This window comes from Triturus cristatus, chromosome 8, assembly GCF_964204655.1.
Source record: "Triturus cristatus chromosome 8, aTriCri1.1, whole genome shotgun sequence".
In the NCBI taxonomy this organism is placed as follows: Eukaryota; Metazoa; Chordata; class Amphibia; order Caudata; family Salamandridae; genus Triturus; species Triturus cristatus.
In genome coordinates, this window is record NC_140591.1 from 1,400,402,573 (window position 1) to 1,400,416,752 (window position 14,180).

Genomic DNA, 14,180 nt, shown 5'->3' on the forward strand with positions numbered 1-14,180 from the left:
TCATTTTTCTACTCTGGGTTCGTTGGGCTCTTGGTGAACCTACAAGTCCTATATGTCCCCACAACCAGGAAGGTCTACCGGATGTAACGGTACATTGCTTTCAAAGAGATGTCATAATTCGAAGAAGTTACAGGTAAAAACGTTGACTCAAGAGGCTGCTTTTTTCAACAAATTTTTAATTTTTCCTACATTTGCCTGTAAATTTCTATAAAGAAACCCTGATGGATCTATGCAAATGACCCCTTGCTGAATTCAGAATTTTGTCTACTTTTCAAAAATGTATAGCTTTCCAGGATCCATTATTGTTTTGTTACCCTTTTCTACCGTTAACTGGAAGGAGGTTGAAAGCACAAAAAATAGCAAAAATAGGGTATGTCCCAGAAAAATGCCAAAACTGTGTAAAAAATGTTGGTTTTCTAACAAAAGTCTGTCATTCCCTAAAAGCTGGAGAAATTGTGATTTCAGCCCCACAAACCCTTTTTTGATACCATTTGCAGAGAAAAACCCAGAAGCTTTCATTTGCAGCCCGTTTTTCACATTTTTCACAAAAAAAAAAAAAAATTGCTGTATTTTGACTAATTTCTGGGAACCCTCTAGGAGAATCCACAAACCCTGGGTACCTTTAGAATCCCCAAGATGTTGGAAGAAAAGGACGCAAATTTGGCGTGGATACCTAATGTGGTCAAAAAGTTACAGGGGCCTAAGCGCGCACTACCTCAAATAGCCCAAAAAGGGCTTAGCACAGGAGGGGAAAAGGCCTAGCAGCGAAGGGGTTAACAGTGCAACCAAAGAGATAGGCAATGAGGACCAAGGATTGGTAGCAAAGTGCAAGGGTGTTTATTGAAGATTAGTAATTAAATTCAAGTAAATTTAACTAACTGAAAATCAGACTGTATAGATACAGTATGGCAACAGAGAGGCCTAGCCTCCTAAAGAAGTTCAAGCGAGCAAGACTTATACATACAAGCAGCTCTGTAGCCGCAATACAAAATAACAACATCAAAATCTGATATTCAGAATACAATCTGGCTTGGTCTTTTCAAGACATTAGAAATTTAAATCTCTCTGGTAGAGACTAAGGCACATGAATGCTCAAAGCACAAACCTGCAGAAAACAATAGCGATCAGGCAAAAGAGTCCAAGAAGTATTAGCAATAATGTTATGGAACTTCGGTCAAGAGTCTTCAAAATGTCTGGAAAGTGTTGATCTAAACCACACTTAGGAAAATTAATGTGACATGGGAAATGTCTCCAAAAGTCCATTTAGGGGCAGTGGGATTTGGATAAATAAGAAATTGTTTCTGGTCGGTGTCCAAGGAAGGTGATGCATAGAGTTTGCAGAAGGGGTTCAGCAGAAGAAAATCAGCATGCTGTCTGGAAGAAAGTACAAAATCATCTGCCCCCTGATCCAGGGCAACCGATAAGTTAGAATTTTTAAAGTTCATACTCAACTCCCCTTTGTGTATGTCATCAATAGGAATCCATTGTATTTGCTTCAAAATGTCTGTATAGGTGCACATGGTATTGTAATGAAACATCAAAGAAACCTCGCACACTGAAAATGGGGCCATCTTCTCGGTCCCACAGTCTTGGTTAAAGACAATAGCCTGTTGTTCATTTTCAAAGTTCTCATGTGTTCGTCGCCTAAATTCATTCCCAGACATGTATCTGTTGCTTGTTACAAGAAATGCATCTATTCGAAACACAGTGGGTTCTCACGAGACACAAATTCAGGCCTCTAGTGTAGAACACCTAACTTTTTTTTTTTTTACAGGGGAAAGCGCAAACGCAGTCCCCCACTACCAGAAATTATGCAGTCGAGTATCCCGCATTTGGGGACATCGCAGGCGTCAGCACATCCGAAGTTCAATGGATGAGCCTCACCCTGGGAGAATCACCTTCGTGATCATGGTGTCTACCCTGCCAGGTAAGTATATGTATAGAACAACTAACTTGAGACATTAATTATATAGTGTACATTTAATATTCATGTGCACATTTGAACATATGTGTATAATATTTCTTTTGTGTTTTAGTCCTAATTCTATACATCATATGGCAAGCAATGAAACTGCATAACAGTAAGTATACTGGGGAACTACTTTTGAAGATGCATACCTGCAACATTAATGCATATATTGATGAAATTTTAGGGTTCACCATATAATTGTATTACTGCATGTCAGTCACTTTATTATCTAAATCATTTATTTAAAGACATTTTATTACTTAAAACAGATTCTCTGTAACTCATCAAATGCATTTTGCTCGAAATTAGTAAAAATTCTATGTGAGGACTCTAAACTTCTACGTAAAGTTTCTCTGCATCCGCAGTTTCAAGTGCAATGAGTGTAAAAATAATAAAGACAAGTGGGATTTATTTGCCAAGTGCACATTCATTTTGTCTGCCAGGTATTGGTCATATTTAGCTTTTAGTGCCGTTTAAAGAGTGTGCAACTTTATGCTGCATCACTAACAAATAAGATTTCTAAGTGGAAAATCCTGGAAAGAGACAAGAGTTAAATATATTTGTTAAATTTTAAGGGGTAGATTTACATGGCCCTTGCGCCAATTTTGCGTTACTTTTAACATGGGAAAAGTGATGCAAAAGTGGCGCAATGCTCTTTTAAAATTGCTCCTAAGTGCCTACGCAGTTGCCTTTCAAGTACATGACTCACTCTATCAGTGTGAATGGATAGGGTTACCCTTTAAGGAGAGTTACTGGTAAATCATCGAAGCATTTTCCAGCCTCCATCTGTCTTTATTTCAGGAGAACACACAGGAATAGATGCATCTATAGAAATCAGTAAACTTTACAGCACAATCGAAAAATTATAGTGTTGCCTAGGTTAACATAAAGCTCACCAAAAAGGCTTTCATTGTGGAATGTAATGTATTCAACTTAAATGTTTATAAGATGCATATTATTATTATTGTTAATATTATTATTATTATTATTATTATTATTATTATTATTATTATTGGATTAGCAGTGTTTATAGTGAGGAATACTGTATTGGTATTAAAGAAAAGGGAGCATTAAGGAAGGAAGTTACAGAGTAGATTATATATCCCGGCCTCCCCCAAAAGTGTGCTCATTATGTTGCATCATGCTGTAATGCTCATTGGTGTTTTGCAATTTCAGAACAAGAGCAGCTACATGTTCCTAGCAAAATAACCTGAAGCAGTTCTCCTACTTTACTCCTTTTTCTGTTTCATGGGTTCCCTGTGAAAGTTGAGGCTGAAAAGTATATACTGTCTGACTTAAACCCATGCCCATCTGTCGTTTGCTTGCAGTTCTTGCTTCTTTCTGAACTCTTGTTGTGCTCACTGCGGCACTGGTCTCAAGCTGTACCTTGCTGAAGAGGCTTTTCTTGGCCAAAATTAGTCTGGGGCTATTTGTTTTTCTTACTCAGAGGGGATCTGGCCTGGCAGTTCAAGCTGGACTGTTCCAAGGAGGACAAGCGCTGATTTGCACATAGTTGGATCTTGTCTGAGGTGGCATTGTGGACAAATAAGCGAAGGGCTAGGATGAGTGCCAAGTAACTACCAGTGACTCAGACAAATTCAAATATTCTACCCATCGCTTGTATTGGTTACCCTTGTTGGCCTAATGAACAGCTGAACTGAAGATTTTCAGGTGAGACAGATATTAGCAACACATTCTTTACTCACTGAACCTTCCTACTAATTCCCAATGGCAGTTCTATCACCTAAATGTACTGCTAACAAATTCTACTACAGAAATTACTAATTAAATACATCCTTGGTGTCAGATCAAATTGGGTTTTATCAGCCTATTTATTGTTTTCCTCTAATGTTCAGGCTTTTAAATGATGCTAGCTCACTATGGGGGTTTCAAGAGGGATTTTTAGAAGTAACTCCCTCATTTTAACCCACCTGACTAATTGTGTATGTCAGGTATCAATATGTTAATAACAGAGGAGATATAATCCGTGGTTCTTTTTTAATGTATGGTGTTTAATCCCCAAAGAAATTTTAGAGGCAATATAAAACTGGGTGCAACATATTTGGAGAGAGTGATGGAGCTTGGTTTTATTGGTATCAGCCTTTCCGACTCTCACTCATGGCCTGCATACCTTTTGAAAAGCTCATTTTTGTAGACATATAGAGCATCCACAATAGTAGGATTCACAAAGTGCTCATCAACTTACCATGTGTCCCGGCTCTTGAGCTCTACTGAGCACAGGCTATTCATTGAGTTCTGAATGGTTTGGAATTATGGGTGTATAGTGTCGCAGAATTGCTCAGGAAAGCTGAAAATGATTTAGTGAAATCCTTATTGATGCTTCCCTAGACCACTTCTGCTCTACAGTTGAACTTAGATCTGGCCTTGAACCCAAAAGTAGAGTATGCCAACTAAGGCCTATTTTATAGCGGATTTGGATCTGGTCAATTAATTAACTCAAATCATAATGAGAGGGAGTGTATGATGTCATTATAAGACCACAAAGCTCAAAATTCCTTGGCTGAAGTATTATAAAAAACCTTTACACATCATGGACCGATCAAATATTGGACTAATGTGTCATCCATTTTTTCTAGAGCCCATGACATTATCATAGAGAGGTTCTGACATTTGACCTTGGAGACACAACAAACCTCATCATCCTTAGGCTGAATGTCCAATTGTTTTATATCTTATAAACAACTGTAAGTGTTAGTTATTTCTAGATTACATTAAACCTCCATCAACTAGGATCTTGTGTATAAAGATTAGATTAGTTGTCGTCCAGTAGTATCTTTTACCATTACATGGCTGACGTCACAAGGATAGTGTCCCCTTAGCCATCAATTTGAGGAAACAGAGTAATATGTTTTTTTTTGTATGAGTTACAAAAGGCCAAGAGCTAGATTGGTTAAGCCTCTTTGCCAGGTGTTGGGATTTAGACATTATCAAGATGCTACAAGAATATAAGTTTGATACTATACCTTGTATGTTTTTTCATCTCAAATGTTTTACATGTGGCTTGGCAACTAAGAAGCAAAGCACTGAGGTCAGGATACTAATAAAATATTTATTACTATGTACATATATCAATTGATGAATTTGTTAATGCTTTAATTGTGTTTTTATCTGTAAATTATATGTAGATTGTAAATGTTAGACCTGGCACCTTGGCGTGAGTTTCCCTTCCACTTTTTGATGGTGTGCCTCGATTGTTTTGCTGGTGTTGTCCGCTCAGGGCACTGCGCCACGGCTAATCCGTGCCGCAGTGCAAGTGCTCCCTAAGTAAAATGTACCTGTAATTGATGTCCATGATTGGTTTATTGGATTCACTGTCAGTCCCCAGTAAAGTGCACCAGGGGTGCCAGGGCTTGTGAATGCCAATGCTGCTGGTGGGCTTGCAGCGCTGGCTGCGCCACCCACGGAAGCGGCCTTGTAAAGTGTGTCTAGGGTCTGCCACCGCAGACCCTGTGCGCGGTCCGGGACCGTCGCGCTGACTGCGCAAGTGCCCCCACTTGCCAGTCCCTAAACCTTCCCTTACCTACATATTAGCCACCCCTCTGGTAGGCCCGAGGGCAGGGTGCATTGTAGGCATAAGGTAGGACATGCCCTGATGTGTGTGGCATGTCTTAGTAGTGAATTACAGCCTTGTCGTTTTTCACTATTGAAGGCTACCTGCTCTCCATAGGCCAGAATGGGCTGCCGGGGTCACGCCAACGCTGTGACCCCAGTGGACTCAGAGAGCATGGTAGAGTGTCAAGTTTGGTATGCCTGAACTCAGAATAATAAAATACTTCTTGTAGTCAAGTTTATTTTAGTATCCTGGGTTTGTAAATACTACTTTTAGAAAGTTAGTATTTACTGACCTGACCATCTCAGTCCGCCTCTGCTGTGTGTATGTGTTCTGCCTGGCAACAGTAAGGAGCAGGGTGGGGGGATCCCCAGAGACAGGTTGGCTGCCAGGTGGTGGGTAGAGAGATTACACCTGGATGGGTGGGAGGAGTACACCTTGACTCTTGAATAGACCTGTGCTCTGCCACCACAAAGCCGGCGTCACCCCCTGTGGGGCGGCTGATGTCTCTGCCCTGCTGCTGAAAGGAAAGAGCAGAGTCACCATAACAAAGTGCTCCAGAACTGGACTGAGCCAGGCCTAGGCCCCCTGGCGCTAAAGAACAAAAGAATCATGGTATAAAAGTAGGAGCCTGGCTCCTAAGAAATCAGAATCCTGTTTACCACAAAGAACCTCTGCCCGACTAGAAGGAGAAGGAGACGCTGGAGGAGCTGGCCTGCTGCCTGCCTTGCTGAGAAAGGAGAGGAAGAGACTATTGAAAAGACTTTGCTACTTTGTGCTTGAACATTCTCCAAGGGCTTGATCTGAGCTTGCCCCCTGAACTGAACCCCAGGAACAGTGGGTTCTCTGTGCTTCTTGCTCGTCCTCCAATTCGAGCCGTGTGTGCATCCCGCTGGAAAAGAGACTGCGCCCCTCATCGCCCCTCCTAGGGCCGTGACACTCAGAAGCTCGCCTGCCTCCAACCCGTGAGAGCCCCGCTCCGTCCCGAGCCACTCTCTGTCCCCGGGCCAGGCCGCCTGCATCCCTGTCACCGCCTGCTACTGGAGCGCGCTGACCGCGCTATCACCCCTCCTGCCGGAAGCCGTCCGACGACTGTGATCCACGCCGGGTCACCCAGCTGCACTGACTGTGCCCTGTGGCCCCGCTTCGCTATCCTCGGACATCTCAGGCCGCGCCGCCCCCGCTGTGGAGACCCTCCTGCACCGCCGTGCTAAAGGGTCGCGGGCCGCGCCTGCCTACTTGCCCACACCTGCTGATTGAGGACCCAAGAACACTTCCCAAGCTGAGAGTCGCACCGACCTGTGCCGACTCTCCACATCACGAAAGAAGTTCCAGTATCGGGCTCGGGGCCCGCAACGCCTTATTTCCCCGTTCGCAGGAACCGATCTCTGTGAGTACTGGAACTACAAGTAAAGAGACTACAAAGTACCCATTTGAAACAACGAGCCAAGAACATTTGCCTGCTGTATAACCTGGTGGCCTAGTGACAACGTTATTGGTCTTGTGATAAGTCTGTTGAGATATATATACCTTATTTTTACATAAAGAATCGTATTTTTATATATATCCAAGTCTGGTGTCCGTTTCTGGGGGGATTGATGTATTTACTGTGTGTATGATTGTAAGTGCTTAACCAACAACGCCTGAGGAATCGCCTTGGCTGCTCACGCCACGCACCTAGAGGGTGAGCAAGGGTCATTCGCAAGGGGTTATCCTGCGCCCTGACGTGGAGGAGAGGGTTCCTGCTTGACACAAGGGCAACCTTGCGCCAACCAGAGATCCCCGACTCTAACAGTAAATATGTGATTTTATGTGTGGATTGTCGATGGATCAGTTGCATCCGAACCATCAAGTAAGAAAGATCTGTTGTTCTTCTTTCTGACGTATTTGCTCTAAATTATTTAACCCTATGTCTCCAATAAGGTAACATGTTTCAGTTTTGCATAATCTTTGCCCTTTCATTGCTATTATGGAGACAAGTAGCAGGGCATAAGTTTTACTTTAGAACTGTATCTGCTGGCTGACAAATGTTGAATGTGAATCAAAATAGGCATCTGTGTAAAAGTTTAAAATTATTTGTCTGAAAACATCAGTACAAATAGATAGATGACAGTAATACACATGTTGTTTTGCTACTAGATTATAAAACAGTTGGATTAGATTGGCATAATTAACTTGGACATGTAATCATGCACTAAGTCTCCTCCTCCACAGAAGGACTTGTTAGCTATATTTTGGACATGTAAAGTGACAACTCTTTCCAAGATTATGCACACAAAGTTCTACAAACACAATATTGTTGCATGTGATAATCCTGAAGTCTGAACGCAGTACTTCTCCATTCTCACAATCAAGCTAAACAACCTTTGCATTGCACAACAAATTTAGACTCCACAACCTAGGTTTCTCCAGACATAGGTTTTATCTTGTGACCAAGATCTGGCAATTCTTCTCATTTTCCTTTCATGGAAAAGGAAAACTAATTATTTTACAACTATTGAATATGTGTAAGTTTACTTGTCAAGTAATGTGCCGTAATAACATACCTTCTTGAAAAATGGACTAGGCTTGCCTTTTGCATGCTAAGGGAACCTTAGGATATCTTAAAGAAACATTAAGCAGCTCTACTAAGAGTGGGGAGATATGATGGTGAACCGCACGCGTGTAAATGTGATATGGTTAGAAGTCAGAGGGGAACCTGATTTGATGGTTTTAAGCAGGATAAGAAGATAATGAGTAAAAATTTTGAAAACCTGGATCTTTGCAGTCCCAGATAGCCTGGCTCTATCTCTTATCTGGTAACAACGCTATCAGAGACCACTCTCCTCGATACTACGTTTACCCGCCACTTAGCACCAAGATGCTCTTTGGAGTGATAGCTGCGCATTATAAGTAACTTCATTCATTCATTCATTCAAAATTGTTCCAATCTCAATTAAGGCATGTAATGAAGGAAATTGTGTGGAAAATGTCAAGTGAATTGATAGGAAAACTGGACCAGGAATTAAATATAAATATTTCCATTCATTTTGGTAAAGTATTTGGCTAGATCCAGCGTGTATTGTAGAGAAGCCTTTAAGGGTATGGCTAAAAGCAACCCTTTTAAAAAAGGATTTAATTAGTGAAAAGACTTCCTGTGAGGAATTACTAACGGCATTGAGGGTTGTAGCGTACAACAAAGCATGATGAGAGAATGGCCTTGTGATATCTCTTATTAGCGGCTTCGTACATTAGTTTGGCATTGATGCCATAGGAAATCTCTCAATTTCTGCTGAAGTACTTTACATTGGCGCATGATAGCCTCAAGGTTCTTGTTGAACTCCTATGCCAAAAAGTGTGACCTATACAAGGAGAAGAGTCTTAGCCTATCTGCAGCCAGGCCAGCTGTCAAAGATGTTGGCTGTTAAAGAAATTTCAGACATAGGAGATTGGGCCTTATCAGAAATACCCTTTGGGATGCTGGGCACACTTACTTTAAACCAGGCCTGAGTAGACTTTAAAAGGCCCATGATACTAGGTCTATATTAAGGAGTTAGGGGATGACAGAGTGTTAGAGAAAATGGGATCTAAAAGATGACCATTACTATGAGTAGGTGTATTAGCTACAGAGCTGAGAGTGCATTTACAGAGGGCAACTATGTCTGGATTAGTGTGGTGTTCCCCCCCATGGTAGTTCAAGTACCAAAGCACCATAACATTTGCATATTTTAGTATATGTGGTGTCAGAAATTCTTCAAGGAGCTCACAGAAGTTAACTTTGGTAGTGAGTTATTAAATAGAAGAGAAAGAGGGGTACCATATCAGACTACTTCCAGATCATTTTGGGAAGCAGCAGCAGAGAGCCAGGTATCTCACAGCACCATGATGGTGGGCTCCTCCTCTGTGTCAAGTTCAGCAGTCGTTCTCACGCCATGCACGGTTCTTTTGTTCAACTTTCGGCATAGTGAATGACTAAAAAGAAACATTATTGTTTCCCTCACAAATACTGTACATTCACATAGAGACCTTATAACAAGATTTTAAAGCTCTGAATTGTCTTACCTGAGGCTACTCTGGTGTAAGGAAAGCCTACTAGTGGATTTGAAAGAACTTTAGGAGGCTCATCTTCAGTCTTATATAGAGAAATATGCTAATACATATCTATTTGTGCTCAGGCAAAAATCCCTTACCAGAAACCGATGGGAATATTAGAACCTCTCTCAATACTAACACAACCTTGATCACTTTTCCCTTGAAGCCCGATTCTGAAAATGGAAGGAAGGTTTGCCAAGACAGGGGTACTGTCTGGATATATGGGAAATATGAAGAAATTATGCAGTGGAAAAGGATTTTCCTGGGGAATAGTAATGCAGGAATGGGGCTAGGCAGATGGAGAATCCGATTTCCAGGATTGTGTAGGCTCACAACATGGAGCAGAATGAGGAAGTGCAGTGTCAGATTATTTTTGGGTCAATTTGGGAAGTAGTACTCAAGAGAGTTCTCTCCTGGTTCGCTAAGAAGGCGTTGAATGATTTGATTAATTGATTCGATTTTTGTATTTGTAAAGCGCATAAATGTCCTGAGGCATCTCAGTGCTGCTTTCTGACTTTGGGAGGATAGAGTCACTCTAATGATTAAAAGAGCCAGGTTTTGAGAGATTTCCAGAAGGAGAGAAGGTCTGGTCAGTTTGTCATTTTCATAGGGAGAGAATTCCACAACTTTGCCGTGCCTGTAAAGAAGCTTCTACCGCCCCATGGTGCATGTTTCATCCTGTGCACCACTAAAAGCTTAGCATCAGCAGATATAAGTACTCTAGATGGAGTGTACCATATAAATAGGTTCTGCACGTAGGTTGGACCAATATTATGAAGTCCTTAATAGGCGATGCATAGCGCTTTAAAATCTATTGCCAGCCAGTGCAGCTTAACCAGAGAATTACTAACAAAAGTCTATTTGAAGCATCTGAAGTTTGTGAAGAAATCTCTTCTGAATACCCAGGAACAGGACATTACCATAATCCAATTTGGATAGTGCTAAAGTAGTCACGACCATCTTTTGAAAATTAGGTGGAATATAAGGGCTGATTTTCCTGATTATCCTTAAGGTGAAGAATACAGAAGAGACATTAACCTGCTATTCATATTAAAATGTATTGTCAAAGACTGTTCCCAGGTTCTTAGCTTTCGTGAATGTAGCACAGAGTGCTCCCAGTTCCTGAGGACACCAGCTGGGCCCCCAGAATGAGTTGTCATTGCACAGGAGAAGAACCTCAGTTTTCCCGGAGTTAAGGTTTTGAGAATTAGACCCCATCCAGCTACTTATATGGGGCATACAGGTGCTACATTTTAGTGCTATTTCTACTAGGTTGCTGGATACTGATACAACAATGTGAGTATCATCGACATATGCTACCACTGAGAAACCATGTGACTTGATCAGCCTTGTCAATGGGGTGACAAAAAGATTGAAAAAGATAGGGCTCAACGAGGAGCCCTGTGGCACCCCACATGACAGGTTAAACTGATCAGATGTAAATTCTGCCAAGGCAACTTTTGGCATTCTTTCCGAAAGAAATTATTTTAACAAACACAGAACCTGACCTCTGATGCCTAGGCCAGCAAGCCTTTGAACCAGAATATCATGATTGACCATATCCAAGGCCACAGAAAGTTCCAGTAGTATCAATGCGGCCCTGCCTTCTCCATCCAGGATAGACCTTAACTCCTCTGAAGCAGCAATCAAGGCAGACTCAGTACTGTGTGCACCTCTAGACCAATATTGGGTAGAATCAAACAGATTGCGGGCATCCACAAAAGACATAAGTTATGCATTTAGAGCTTTTTCCAGACATTTGGCTAGGAAAGGCAGTGCTTGAGTACCAGGAACAGGAGGACCAGAGTAAGGAGGATCATAACCAAAGACATCAAAATGAGGATGCTCACTGCTGGAGGTCCAGGCCACAGGGCTAGGAACAGGATGGTCAAGAAGATGATTAACAGTATGGTCAGGTCAAGGATTAGGAAGAATAGGGCCAGGAGGGTCAGGACCTGATCAAGGAAGACCTGATCCAGGCCAATAGGACCAGGTGGGCAGAATAGGCGAGACGGGGGTTCAGTTCCAAAATACCAGGAGGGCCAGAACCAGGAGAACCAGAGCAACGAGGATTAGAAGGAGCAGCGCCAAGAGGACAAGGAACAAGCCTAGGAGTGCCATGGGGGGCATGAGCATAGCACCATGACCTCGGGTACACAAAGACCAGGGTTAGGAATATCAGGTGAACCAGAACAGCCAGAACAAGGAAGACTCGGGGGACTGGACCTGGATGTCCAGGTAGACCAGGACCAAATTGACGAAGCTCAGAAAAACTCATACAAAGAGAACCAAGAACAAGGGGGCCCAGACCATTGGGTGCAGTGTCAGAAGGATCATGAGGACAAGGCTCAAGCCAGGAGGACAAGGAGGATCCAAACCAGGAAGACCAGGGCTAGGGAGGCAAGGCCTAGGAGGCAGTTAGACCCAGGGGACGACCAGCAGGACTCTGAACTGATGTACAAGGTGAGCAGGATCGGAAGGATCAGAAGGACCAAGTCAAATAGATGAGCGTGAGGAGGATCAGGAAAGAAAAAGATGAAGTAGGAGAAGGGTGCCAAAAGGACCAAGTTGGCCAGAAGGACCAGATCCTAGAGGATTAGACATACAAAGACCCAAACAAGGAGGACCAGAAACAAAAGGATCAAGTGTAGTGGGCACAAAGGGGGCAAGAGTATCAGGACCTGCAATACCAGGACAAGCAGGATCAGGACGAGGTGGAAAAGGAGGACCAAGACAAGGAAGGCCAGGATGACTGGAGCCATGATGATCAAGCCGGGTGGGTAAGAATAGAATGACATGAACAAAGAGGATCAGTACAAAGTGGAAAAGTTAGTCTAGGATAACAATGAGCAGAAGGACCAAGTCAAGGAGTATCATGATATGTTGGATGAGGATCTGAAGAAGTAGTCAGGTTAGGAGCACATGGGCACTAGGACCAGTGACCAGATGGGGGAGGATTACATAGACAAAAAGGATCAGAATAAGTAGGACCTGGATCAGGGCTAAGAAGACCAGAGAGTTCAGGACCAAGGTGACCGGGGCCTGTAGTTCCAAGTGAAGCAGGCAGACTAGGAACTGGGGTATTAGGACCAGGCTGTGGAGGATCAAGGGAACCAGGACAAACACAGCCATGAGGACCATGGGTCTGGACTATAGCCAAAATGACGAGGTAAAACCAAAAAAGATCTAACAAGGAAGATCAAGGTCAGTGGATGGATGCATTACCAGGTGGACAACAATGACCAGGGCAAAGAGAATCGGGATAATCCATACCAGCAGTACTAGGAGGGCCAGCCCTAGGAGAACCAGGATAACAGAGCTAAGTGGATAAGGACCCTGCAGACCACTGGGATCAGTGTGAAGATCAGTACTACCAGGATGGGGAGGCCCAGGAAGAGCTAATGCAAGAATGATCAGGGCCAGGAAAGGATCAGGGCTAGGAAAACCAGAGTCAGGAAGGACTACAACCAGGAACACAAGATTCTGGAAATTAGTACCGCGGTGACCAGAACTACATAGACCAGGGTCAGGATGAGGATCAGTAAGACCAAACAGCTCAAAAAAAGAGGACTTGGAACAAAACTAGAAGGAGGAACAATGCCTGAAATAGAAGGACCAGGAAGAGAAGGAAGACCTTCCCGGGAGCTTGAGGACATATATATGAGTCAAGCCCACATGTATTAGGATATCCCTTTTATAAATGGTTCTTATTAATGCTTCTTATGCTTCTAGCCCTGTGAAACTCCAACCTTTTCAGCACATGTATCAAACTGGTAAGTATTTGCTGAAATTTCCGAGCATGCAAAGTGAATCAATAGCACGGACTGTAATACTCTGACCTCTGAGTGATAGAAGATGGTGTCTGATGCAGTCACAGTAGTTTGAGGGTGCATCTGAGGGCATAGGGACTGCAATTTGGCAAAGGACTTTAAAGGTACATGGGTTAAAATGACTGTTGTCTGTTAAGGATGGCAGAAAGGGTTTGAGAAACTCAGATGGTGGAAGTCAGTAAAAAACTTGTTAATAGCTAAAAAGGGGCCAATGGGCTATGAACATCAGCAAATAGGAGCTCAGGATAATACGAAGGCTCTGAAGAGCAGAAGGAGGGATGCTGAAGGCTCCAGATAGATTGTCTCAGATGGCCCAAAGGGGGATTTTGTGTGTCCCCCAGATCTTTGCACACATTCCATGTGCGATGGGTATGTAGTAAGTGCATAGTAGGGAGACAGTGGGATGCATTTTGCATGATGTGATGGAGAGGAGATACAGCTTCCCTATACAGTGGCTGTGGTTTAACTGCATCCCTGTGGTTGGAAAATGGAGACTCAGAACTGGAGTGCGGGAAAATGGAGAAAAGACTACTCAAAAAAATTCTTTGAGGTCCTTTTTAGCAAAGGGCTGCTGATTACTTCTTTCATAGTGATTATATAGGGTAGATGGTAGGAGGAAGGGGGGGTCATAGGTTTCTCTTGTTAAAGTTGTCAACGTTTATAAGCAGGGCTGCCATTTTGTTTGTGCCTGATGACTGCTCAGGAAGGCTGATGACAGCCAGGTGCTGAGATCTCATGC

The 14,180-nt window shown here is 42.9% G+C and overlaps 1 non-coding gene across 1 annotated transcript; it reads right to left on the minus strand.

The window, feature by feature from the left end:
- Positions 1–1,771: 1,771 nt before the first annotated feature.
- Positions 1,772–1,935, minus strand: LOC146805825 (U1 spliceosomal RNA). Its single transcript, XR_014968357.1, has one exon. It is a non-coding gene; the product is annotated as a U1 spliceosomal RNA (small nuclear RNA).
- Positions 1,936–14,180: the final 12,245 nt, after the last annotated feature.